Source organism: Entelurus aequoreus, linkage group LG14, assembly GCF_033978785.1.
Source record: "Entelurus aequoreus isolate RoL-2023_Sb linkage group LG14, RoL_Eaeq_v1.1, whole genome shotgun sequence".
In the NCBI taxonomy this organism is placed as follows: domain Eukaryota; kingdom Metazoa; phylum Chordata; class Actinopteri; order Syngnathiformes; family Syngnathidae; genus Entelurus; species Entelurus aequoreus.
In genome coordinates this window covers 21,203,589-21,215,194 of record NC_084744.1, presented here as the reverse complement: position 1 = coordinate 21,215,194, position 11,606 = coordinate 21,203,589, and positions in this window count along the sequence as shown.

The window sequence follows — 11,606 nt, the reverse complement described above, 5'->3', positions numbered from 1 at the left end:
CGAGAGAGCATCCTAAAGGGTTGCCAAAATATTTGTTTCTCAGCTGTGGTCCGTACGGTACTCCACTTGTGGCAGTAATGACAATATCCAACAGAAGAAGTCTAGAGCTAAAGTCATTACAGTTGTTACAGTCGTGGTCAAAAGTTTACATACATTTGTGAAGGACACAATGTCATGGCTGCCTTGAGTTTCCAATAGTTTCTACAACTCTTATTTTTTTGTGATAGAGTGATTGGAGCACATACTTGTTGGTCACAAAAAACCTTCATGAAGTTTGGTTCTTTCATGAATTTTTTTTGGGTTTATTGAAAATGTGACCAAATCTGCTGGTTCAAAAGTATACATACAGCAACATCCATCCATCCATCCATTTTCTGACATACACTACCGTTCAAAAGTTTGGGGTCACATTGAAATGTCCTTATTTTTGAAGGAAAAGCACTTTAAACTAGTCTTAACTTTAAAGAAATACACTCTATACATTGCTAATGTGGTAAATGACTATTCTAGCTGCAAATGTCTGGTTTTTGGTGCAATATCTACATAGGTGTATAGAGGCCCATTTCCAGCAACTATCACTCCAGTGTTCTAATGGTACAATGTGTTTGCTCATTGGCTCAGAAGGCTAATTGATGATTAGAAAACCCTTGTGCAATCATGTTCACACATCTGAAAACAGTTTAGCTTGTTACAGAAGCTACAAAACTGACCTTCCTTTGAGCAGATTGAGTTTCTGGAGCATCACATTTGTGGGGTCAATTAAACGCTCAAAATGGCCAGAAAAAGAGAACTTTCCTCTGAAACTCGACAGTCTATTCTTGTTCTTAGAAATGGAGGCTATTCCACAAAATTGTTTGGGTGACCCCAAACTTTTGAACGGTAGTGTACATTATCAATGTTGGTGATGTAGAAAAGTTCCAATCAAATCAAATTAGCTTCATGGCATGGCGTCTTAACTTCATGTGAGTGATTATGATTGACGACACCTGTTGACTTCTCTGATCCCATTTAAATAGGGCTCATGTGATGCAGTCATTAGACTCGGTTACAAGCGCGACAATGGGAAAGTCAAAGGAACTCAGCACAGATCTGAAAAAAACGAATCATTGACTTGAGCAAGTCAGGAAAGTCACTTGGAGCCATTTCAAAGTAGCTTAAGGTCCCAAGAGCAACTGTGCAGACAATTGTTCGTAAGTATGAAGTGCATGGCACAGTTTTGTCACTCCCACGAACAGGAAGAAAACGCAAGCTATCACCTGCTACTGAGAGAAAATTGGTCAGGATTATCAAGAGTCAACCGAGAACCACCAAAAAGCAGGTCTGCAATGAATTGGAAGCTGCTGGAACAAGGGACATGTAACCAAATATTAACATTGCTGTATGTATACTTTAGATCCAGTAGATTTGGTCACATTTTCAGTAGACCCATAATAAATTCATAAAAGAACCAAACTTCATGAATGTTTTTTGTGACCAACAAGTATGTGCTCCAATCACTCTATCACAAAAAAAATAAGAGTTGTAGAAATTATTGGAAACTCAAGACAGCCATGACATTGTTCTTTACAGGTGTATGTACACTTTTGACCACGACTGTTAAGTGCCGAAAGTATGACCGCAGTGCTGAAGCTGTATTTCATTTTTGTTAATTTAGTTACAATTTATTCATTTTAGAACTGCGTAAATGCATGTAAATGTCCCTTCTTTTGCATTATTTATGCTTAGTACTTTTTTATTTATTCAGCCTTACCTAAGCCTTGATAATAATCTGATTTCCTATTTGACAAGGTTTATTCATAAACTGCAAGGAGTTTGGATATAATTATTGAATACAATTAAATTCAAGAGTAAGATTACACTTTCCTTGTTAATTTTTGATTGGAGTCTGTAGTGGAAAAGTTGGGCCCAAGGTTAAAAATGTTAAGAATCCCTGTGGTAAAGAACTGTCAATTTTACAGTGCTGATTTAGTTAACCAGGTGCTGACCCATCTACCAAAATGTATGTTTATTAATATGAACTAAACTTACACTTTAAAACTAAAAGGTTAAGACAGACAATTAGGGCCCCGCAGAAAAAGAACATTGCAAGAAAAAGATGTGAAGTTTAAGTAATTACTTAAACAAGTGAATGTCAATCAGTATTTAAATATCCCAGAATTTCCATTTAATAGCCCTTTTGTTCAAGAAGATTGTAAAACTGACAGTGAAATGCCTTTTTAACAATTGCAGAGGCTAAATTTGGAGTGATTAACAGACCTAATGGCTACGAAAGTGTTTCTTTTCAGAGAGCTCTCCTTTTTAGTTGTTAGTCTCTTCAAAATGAACTAAAAAGAGTAACCAGATCCCAAAAAGAGATTCTGTGTTCTTGTAAGAGAAGAAACAAATAGGCCAACCACAGTTAGAAATAGTAACCATGCAAGAAAGGATAACATGATGTGTTTTCCTTTAAAAGCCTGTTGGCTCAGCAGCCTTTTTCCTTTTACTGACATCTGCTGGTCATAAGTAACAACTGGAGGATCGTTTCAGGAGGGAAATCTGAATCCTAGAAATGTCTATGTATAAAATGTTTAAAATGCTGCCTTTTTTTCCATATTAAAGCAGGAACATATTTAAATTCTGTCGTCAATCAAAGGTGATTATCTTTGTAGGGGCAATATTATTGCCACAACTCTTGTACCAATGATTGTCACACACACTCGGTGTGGTAAAATGTGTCCTCTGCATTTGACCCATCCCCTTGTTCACCCCCCTGGGAAGCGAGGGGAGCAGTGGGCAGCAGCGGTGGCCGCGCCAGGGAATCATTTTGCCGATAATGCAATTTTTTTGTGGTACCCCTTATTTAGAAAAGGACCCAAAAAAATGTTTGTACCTGTAGTAAAATAATGGTATCAGGACAACACTAATTCTCATACACAACATGGCAGAATACACACAGTCTGGTGTGTCATTGATGTGTTTGTTTTTTCCATTATATGTTTGACTTTGACAAGAAACGAGACAGCCTGTTACCTCACCTCATATGTAATTATGTCTTTTTTCTGGACTTTCTGTAAACCTGAGGCATATTGTTGCGTGTAGAGTCTGTGGGCGTTAAGAAATGACTATTGCTGTGCATTAACAAAGCGTTAAGTGTTTTTGTCCCCAAGTGATTATTTTCTGGGTGATTTTTTATTTGGCAAGAGTGTCTCTTTGCTTAAGCATGCAATTGATGGACAGACAGTAAACGATGTATTTAAAAAGGAAAACAATGCTTGTTTACCTGGTCACTGGTTGCGAGACAGAATTCATAGAACTCAAGCAAAACTACCCCATGCGTCGATTTTTTTAATAGCCCACCATTCCCAAATTATGTGGGCTCTATCGATAACCTCACCACAACTTTAAAGCTAAAAAAAAGTTAAAGTACCAATGATTGTCACACGCACACACTAGGTGTGGTGAAATCTGTCCTCTGCATTTGACCCATCCCCTTGTTCACCCCCTGGGAGGCGAGGGGAGCAGTGAGAAGCTGCGGTGGCCGCGCCCGGGAATCATTCTGGTGATTTAACCCCCAATTCCAACCCTTGGTGCTGAGTGTCAAGCAGGGAGGTAATGGGTCCCATTTTTATAGTCTTTGGTGTGACTCGGCCGGGGTTTGAACTCACAACCTTCCGATCTCAGGGCGGATACTCTAACCACTTCGCCACTGAATAGTCTCATCAGATGGTGCAAGTGTCACTAACAAAGCGGTGGGCCTACTTTTAGAAGTTGGCAAGTTTTGTAAATCATTTAGTAAAATGCTGGCACCAAAATGTCAATTGCGTCATCTCCTGAACTAATTATAACTGGCATCAGTGGCACTTGCCTTGACCACCTTTTATGCTATTTGCATTGTTCAGACTCAATCACACACACACACATCCCAATTAAAGGGATGACCGCGTTCATCAGGCAGGGGCATGCAGAGCCAAAAAGTGCAACTTTCTGTTTCGTATTTATACATTTGTAAATGGTGTCGTGGGAAAACTATTAACTAAACTTCCAAGTGACATGCAGTGGCTGTGTGGCATTGTGCGCCCAGCTGCACTTCTACTGTCCAAGACACTCCTGCAGATAAATAAGATTTAGCAACTGTCACGGCTACTTTTATGTCACTGTGTGAGACACTTCTTGTTTTTGAGGACGTGTCTTAGCTCCATGTGGTATTGTTACCTTGAATTGATTAACGTGGACCCCGACTTAAACAAGTTGAAAAACTTATTCGGATGTTACCATTTAGTGGTCAATTGTACGGAATATGTACTGTACTGTGCAATCTACTAATAAAAGTTCCAATCAATCAATCAAATTCTTGGATTTTTGGGTTTGTTAAATGTTCCTCTAAAATAGTTAACCCCATGTAAGGAAGACCTTAATTGCATACATGATTTTTTTAAAGTAGAGTTAAAAGGCAAATTTGCGTAACCCAAATAAGCCTGACCGCCTGCCCAATAATGTTATCACAAGTCAGCACTTGAATACATATTATACATTCTGTTCATTTTTAGCCTCAATGGACAAAAAAAACATTTTATGTTCAGATGAAACATCATGAACATTTCACAGAATGGTTATGGTGACCAAAACGATCACTGTTATAAATATTATCACAACATCAGTTTAAATTGATGGAAATAGAATAGAATAGAAAGTCCTTCATTGATCCCTGGTTTTGAAATTCAGCACCACAGTTTGCTCACAATAAACACTTAGGTATTTTTTACATGTGAATAATATAAATAGAGTCTATTATACAGCATTATTCACATGTGAATAATATAAATACAGTCTATTATACAGCATTATTCACATGTGAATAATATAAATACAGTCTATTAATACAACATTATTCACATGTGAATAATATAAATACAGTCAATTATACAGCATTATTCACATGTGAATAATATAAATATAGTCTATTATACAACATTATTCACATGTGAATAATATAAATACAGTCAATTATACAGTCAATTATACAGCATTATTCACATGTGAATAATATAAATACAGTCTATTATACAGCATTATTCACATGTGAATAATATAAATACAGTCATTATACAACATTATTCACATGTGAATAATATAAATACAGTCTATTATAATAGGCCCTGGAGAGTAATTTTGCAAACCCAATTTTGGTGGGAAAATATGCAAGATTGTATTAAATCTTATAAGACTCCACTAGTATTTTTTTAACCACCACAGAAAAAAATGGTAAACAGGAAATTGTAATTGTTTATAGAAAAGCAAAACACGCGTTAACACTGCCACCACTTGAAAATCATCATATGCAGTACATACTTTTGTTGTCCCGATACCAATATTTTAGTACCGGTACCAGAATGTATTTCGATGCTTTTCAATACTTTTCGGTACTTTTCTAAATAAATGGGACCACAAAAAATGGCATTATTGGCTTTATTTTAACAAAAAATCTTACGGTACATTAAACTTAAGTTTCTTGTTGCAATTGAAGAACAATTTTGTCCTTAAATAAAATAGTGAACATACAAGACAACTTGTCTTTTATTAGTAAGTAAACAAACAAAGGCTCCTAATTAGTCTGCTGACGTATGCAGTAACATATTGTGTCATTTTCCATTCTATTTTGTCAAACTTATGAGGGACAAGCTGTAAAAATCGATTAATCCACTTGTTTATTTACTGTTAATATCTGGTTACTTTTTTTTTAACATGTTTTATCTACACTTATGTTAAAATGTAATCATCACTTATTTGTCTGTTGTTTGGATACTTTACATTAGTTTTGGATGATACCACAAATTTTGGTATAAGTCCTATACCAAGTCGTTACAGGATCATACATTTGTCATATTCAAAGTCCTCATGTGTCCAGGGACATATTTGCTCAGTTTATAAACATAATATAATTTTTTTTTTAAACGAAAGAAGATTTTCTGATGCTAAAAAATATCGATGTAATCATAGTAGTATCGACTAGATACGCTCCTGTACTTGGTATCATTACAGTGGATGTTAGGTGTAGATACACCAATGGCGTTTTTTTACATTTTGACGCCGGTAAGCTACGGTATGTAGTGAAGCATGCTTAGCTATTCCTCGTCCTGCAGGGATGATACTTGTAAGAACTTAACTTTATTTGTCGCCATAGAAGTGAGTATTAGTGATTTAGAAGTAGCTAAAACACTGCAGACTGCGAATGGATATTCACCGCTAGCCAGCTAGCCATGTCTTAAAGCACCTCTTCCTGAGGGCGTTTCAGTGTTATAACTTCAGCTTTATCTTTAGTTTTTAAGCCAAAATGCGTCCGTTCTCCCTTTTCAGTCTACACACTGTGTCTGCTTGTAAGTACTCCGTGATTGTGCGCCGCCGAACATGCTCCTCTGCTCGTAAACCAGCAATGACACGATGGGGGGCTAGGGGGCCCGGTATTTTTTAGAGGCGGTATAGTACCGAATATGATTTATTAGTATTGCGGTACTATACTAATACCGGTATACCGTACAACCCTACCCTGGACAAGTCGCTAACTCATCGCAGGTTCAACACACAGACAACATTCACACACGGGGTAATTTAGTGCGTGTCTTTGGAGGTACCCGGCGGGAACCCATGCAGTCACGGGGAGAACAAGCAAACTCCACGCAGAACGACCCAGGACCTTCCCGTTGTGAGGGAGGAGCGTTAACCACTGCTTCACCGTGAACATCTGTGCAGTTTATCATTTCCACCGGAGGCCACTTTAACGCCCACATTACTGGTTTAATTCTCTGGGCTGAATAACTTTAATCCCTGCTCTGTACTTTGCGCAATCAGCAAGAAGGCATAAGACTGCGTGGCGTCGCTGCGTTGTTTGCATGCAAACACATGTGGGCCGCAACTTGCATACTGAGCAGCAAGTGAGTCATTGGCATTGGCAGATCAATGGCCGCCGGTCGATGGACGGCTGAGTGCTTTGCAACGACCACTCTGTAGTACAGCCACTAAAAGGAGGTCACACGCACTAATTTCTTCTTCAGTCCTTTCCTCCTTGCACGTTCTATTTTGCTTTGCCGTCAACCACCCACACGCACGCACCAGAGCTTCTTTCGCCACACTAATGAAGACAGCAGAGGACGCGAAGAGAGAAGGATTTGGGAGGAAATGAGCTCCTTTTAGCAGATAAAAACTGAGCACAGCAGGAAAGGAGATTGACTCTAGAGCTGAGAACTGAAGAAAGTACGACCGAGAGGGATTTGGTCAAAAAAATCAAGTGAGCTGTGATGGTCCTGGAATAGTCGGCAGAGGAAATACAGGTTGTGACTCGGATTGTCAGTTCACTGGACCATCAAAACTGTTTGTGCATTTTGCAAACAACAGTGCGCGTGTGTTTTTGTATTTCTACCCTTCTTGAGACATCAACAAGGAAAAGTACCCTCCATATGAGGACCGGTGAACAAGTTAGGACATAAATCATAGTCCCAATACAGAAAACCATTGCATCTAATAGAGAATGTCTCATTTGCACCCCTGGTGGTGAAATCTATAAAAATGAGGGTTGTACCAAAAAGCAGGGATTTTTCAAATTGACTGTGTGTCTTTTTTAAAAGTGCTCCCCCTCTGGTCAACATATAAAATAACAAGTGTGTGTAAAAATTTGAAGTGCTCCCCCTCTGGCCAACATATGTAATAACAAGTGTGTCTAAGAAATTGAAATGCTCCCCCTTTGGCCAAAATTAATTAAAAAAAAAAAATTATATAGGTACATACTGTAATAACTTGAAGAAAATAATGAAGATTAAAAAACAATTACAAACAAAATAAAATAAATAAATTAACTAAAAGCAGTCTTTTTCTCACAATGTGTCAACTTTTTTCTTATAAAATATTTCTGTTTCTTTAATATTGCAATATTTTCTTGTGAAATTATTGTTGTTTTTTTAATGTAAAATTATTACTTTTTAATGCAAAATGGCGACATTTGTCATATAAAATTCTGACTTCTCACAATATTGACAATTTTTTTGTTGTTCTTGTAAAATAGTGACATTTGTTGAGTAAAAATGACTTTTTGTCATTATGACTTTTGTCATAATTTAGTACAATTCCGATTACCGGTATAATTATAAAATTGCTAACATTTTTAAGTTTTCTTGTAAAATTGTGACTTTTGTCAAGTAAAATTACGACTCTTATAAAATTGTCAACATTTTTAGCTTTTTCTTGCAAAATTGCGACTGTTATTGAGTAAAATTCCAACTTTTATCATAGTATTGCACAAACTTTTATTATAATACTGCCAAAATTCTAAGTTTTTCTTGTGAAATTGTGACCTTTGTCTTGTGAAATTCCAACAAATTTTTCACAACAAGCTTTTTTATATTTGCATCGTATGTATATATTATTAATGTTTTAAATACAAATCTTTTTATATCTAGAAAGGGTGGTGCTAAAGACGTATGCATTTTTCGGGGGTCTCAAGACGGTAACAAATACAGGTGTGTGTGTGTGTGTGTGTGAGATTTTCAGTGCGTGTGTGTGAGATTTTCAGCGAGCTACTATCACTGCCAAGTAAAAGTATGTCAAAGAAGCAGTCTTATGCAATGCTGATGGAGAATGCAGAAAGCATGGATTCATATTTCATTAGGTACAAGCAACTGAAACACCTGAAAAGTAACACCTTGTCTTTTAAAATGCACGTGTTTAATTTTGCATTTGGCAACATGGACGTGAATCACCATTATCTTAAAATTAGCATTAGCGAAGAAGCGGAGTCATCAAACAACTGTCTACCAGCTACAAATATGACCTTTTTTGAATAATTGGGGTGGTAAGTGTACTTCACGGCACACTCACTTTCGAGTGTTTTAAGTACAACTTGCAAGTATTTTTAGTGTACTGCAATATAAAGTATCCATCAATACTGTAATTCTCATTTAGAACATACAGCCGTGTGAAATATCCGAAAATGCAGGAACACGCATTTTTAAACATTAATTTTCATGCCAGCATGTCACTTCCTTGTTTTTTGGATGAAATATCCATAAAAATACGATGTAAACAAAACTTGTTGAACACTTGTCTCGGTCGCAGTGACTTGCTGTTCCTCTTGCCTAAAAGCCATGCTGAGTTGCAGGACGGGGGGATGATCAAGAGCACCGAAACAGACACTTAAAAGACCAAATGTAAGTACACAAGTCTAACACGCACATGTACTAAAATATAAGTGTAAGTACACGTGTATTGCACTTAAAATGCTAAGTGTAAGTACACAAGTGTCGCACACTTTTGCACTTAAAAGGCCAATTATAAGTACTCAAGTGTAACGTGTACTAAAATATAAGTAACACACTTATGCACTTAATATAAGTGTAATGACACAAGTGTAACACGCGTACGTACTAAAATATGAGTGCAAGTACGCAAATGTAACACAGTAAGGCACTTAAAATATGAGTGCGGGTACACAAGTGAAACACACTAAGGCTAACTACAGTGACATAACCATTACTGTATAAACATTCAACAATATATCATGCATGGTTGAATTAGTGCGATACAACTAGTCAGAAGTGCTAATAACAGATATGACAGAAGATTATATTATTGATGTTCCAGTAGAAATTTCCGGCTCGGAAATTACAAATTCCCAATACAAATAGAACTCACCGTAACACAAGTGTAACATACTTAGGCCCCTTCTACACTAAGCCGGCTAGGGTTATCCAGGGTAAATCCCATCTAACCTTATCCTTGTCCACACACACACAACGCGACCTAGTACGCATGCGCAGAAAATCCGCACGTCATAGTCACCTCCAGTGTTGCTTTGTGTGCAAGTTCTTAAAATTAACTTATCTGTAACAATATCCAGTGTTGTGGTATTTCAATTAACTGGAATCCAGTGTGCTGTGGCGCCCTATTGTAGTGAATCCCACCTGAGCCATCATAAATTAATCAAATCTTTAATGGACATGTGAAAGTAAACAATGTGACGAAGAACATTTTACATCAATCAATCTAGGGATCTAGATATCAGGTCAGGACACTCCTCACTCTTTTGCCTTCACCTTCATTGTCCATTCGTTTTTGGTGACTTTATATACTCTGGACCTAGACGTTGAGTCCGTGACATACATGGCGGACAATAACTGATACAGTCTGCTTTGCCAGTCCAAATCAGAATCAGAATAGTTTTATTGCCATTGTTTGAGAACGGGTTCACAAACTAGGAATTTTTCTTGGTGCAATCGTGCAACATCAAACACATATAACACATATTTGGTAATAAAAAGAGCTGTAACTGAGCAGTGTTTCCCACACATTAATTTATTTGTGGCGGCCCGCCACGAAAGAATTACGTCCGCCACAAATAAAAAAAATATTTTTTTTATTTTAATTTTTAAAATTTTTTTTTGTCCTGTCCAGCTTCTCAGGCAAATCATATAGTTGATGTAAATGCCCATATAGGCTGTTCAGATTTACTTTTATTTATATTTGACCACTACTGTTTTCTGTTTATTTGTTACTGACTGTGGCAGGACACCTCTGCCTCTGTTTCACTTTATGTTGCTGGTAAATAATATGGTTGTAGTCGGCTAAAGTTAAATTATTTAGTATGCACTAATAAAAAGGGGCAGAGCTTTAAGAGACATTTTAACTTTTATATTTTATAAGATATATTTTTTGTAAGAACCACAATTAATAAATATATTTCAGTGAATAACTTATTGTTCAAATCTGTATATAAATATGTACATAAAGTGTTGTAATTATATTGTAAAATGGATGGATGGACGTTTAAAACAAAACTGTTATTAATTAGTAAGTATACATTTTTTGAGCGTTTTTAGAGAAAATCATATCATTGTAGTAAATTATGCAAATTACTCGATGTCAGGGTGATCACGCCCATAGCCACGCCCCCACCGCCACAGGTATCTTGGCAGTTTATGGGAAACACTGCTGAGCTATCAGATCTTGTTATAGACTTAGAAGGAAATGCATTCAATGTTTTCCGTAGTCTTCACTCGTCAGCCAGGTAATACAAAGCACACGCTACCTTTTTTATCATATCCACAGGAGCCCGCATTCTCATTGTCTCCCCTTCGACAAATGGACAAAGGTTTTCAGTAAGTAGAACCATAGCTGACCTGGACATTCGAAAGTTTTCTTGCCGTCTGATAAGTGTTGTATCCCAAATAGCTGCAATCGTGCATTTCCTTCACTTAAGGTATCCATGTGTGATTTCCACAAGTGTCTGTGGATGTAGAAGAAGGAGAAACATGGGCATGTCTGTATGACTGGCCTTCATATTTCCAGTGTTTACTTGCGGTTGTTATGAAGCTGGCTGTAGCGCGTTCTTTCTGACGTCACTTCCTGTGTGGGGCGCGGTCTTTCTGGCGTCACTTCCTCTCCGAACTCAGTTTGTAAACGATCAATGAGTCCATAGAAAAGCTGAGAGCCGGAGATTCAAGAAATACACGGCGCACTTAGCCGTGTAAAAAAATATCCAAGGAGGGGGACCTTAAACGATGGTTTAGTGTGGCTGAAACGAGGCTTAGACTAAATGATTATTTCTTTAAGGAGTTATCCGGTTTAATGTAGACAGGGCTTTA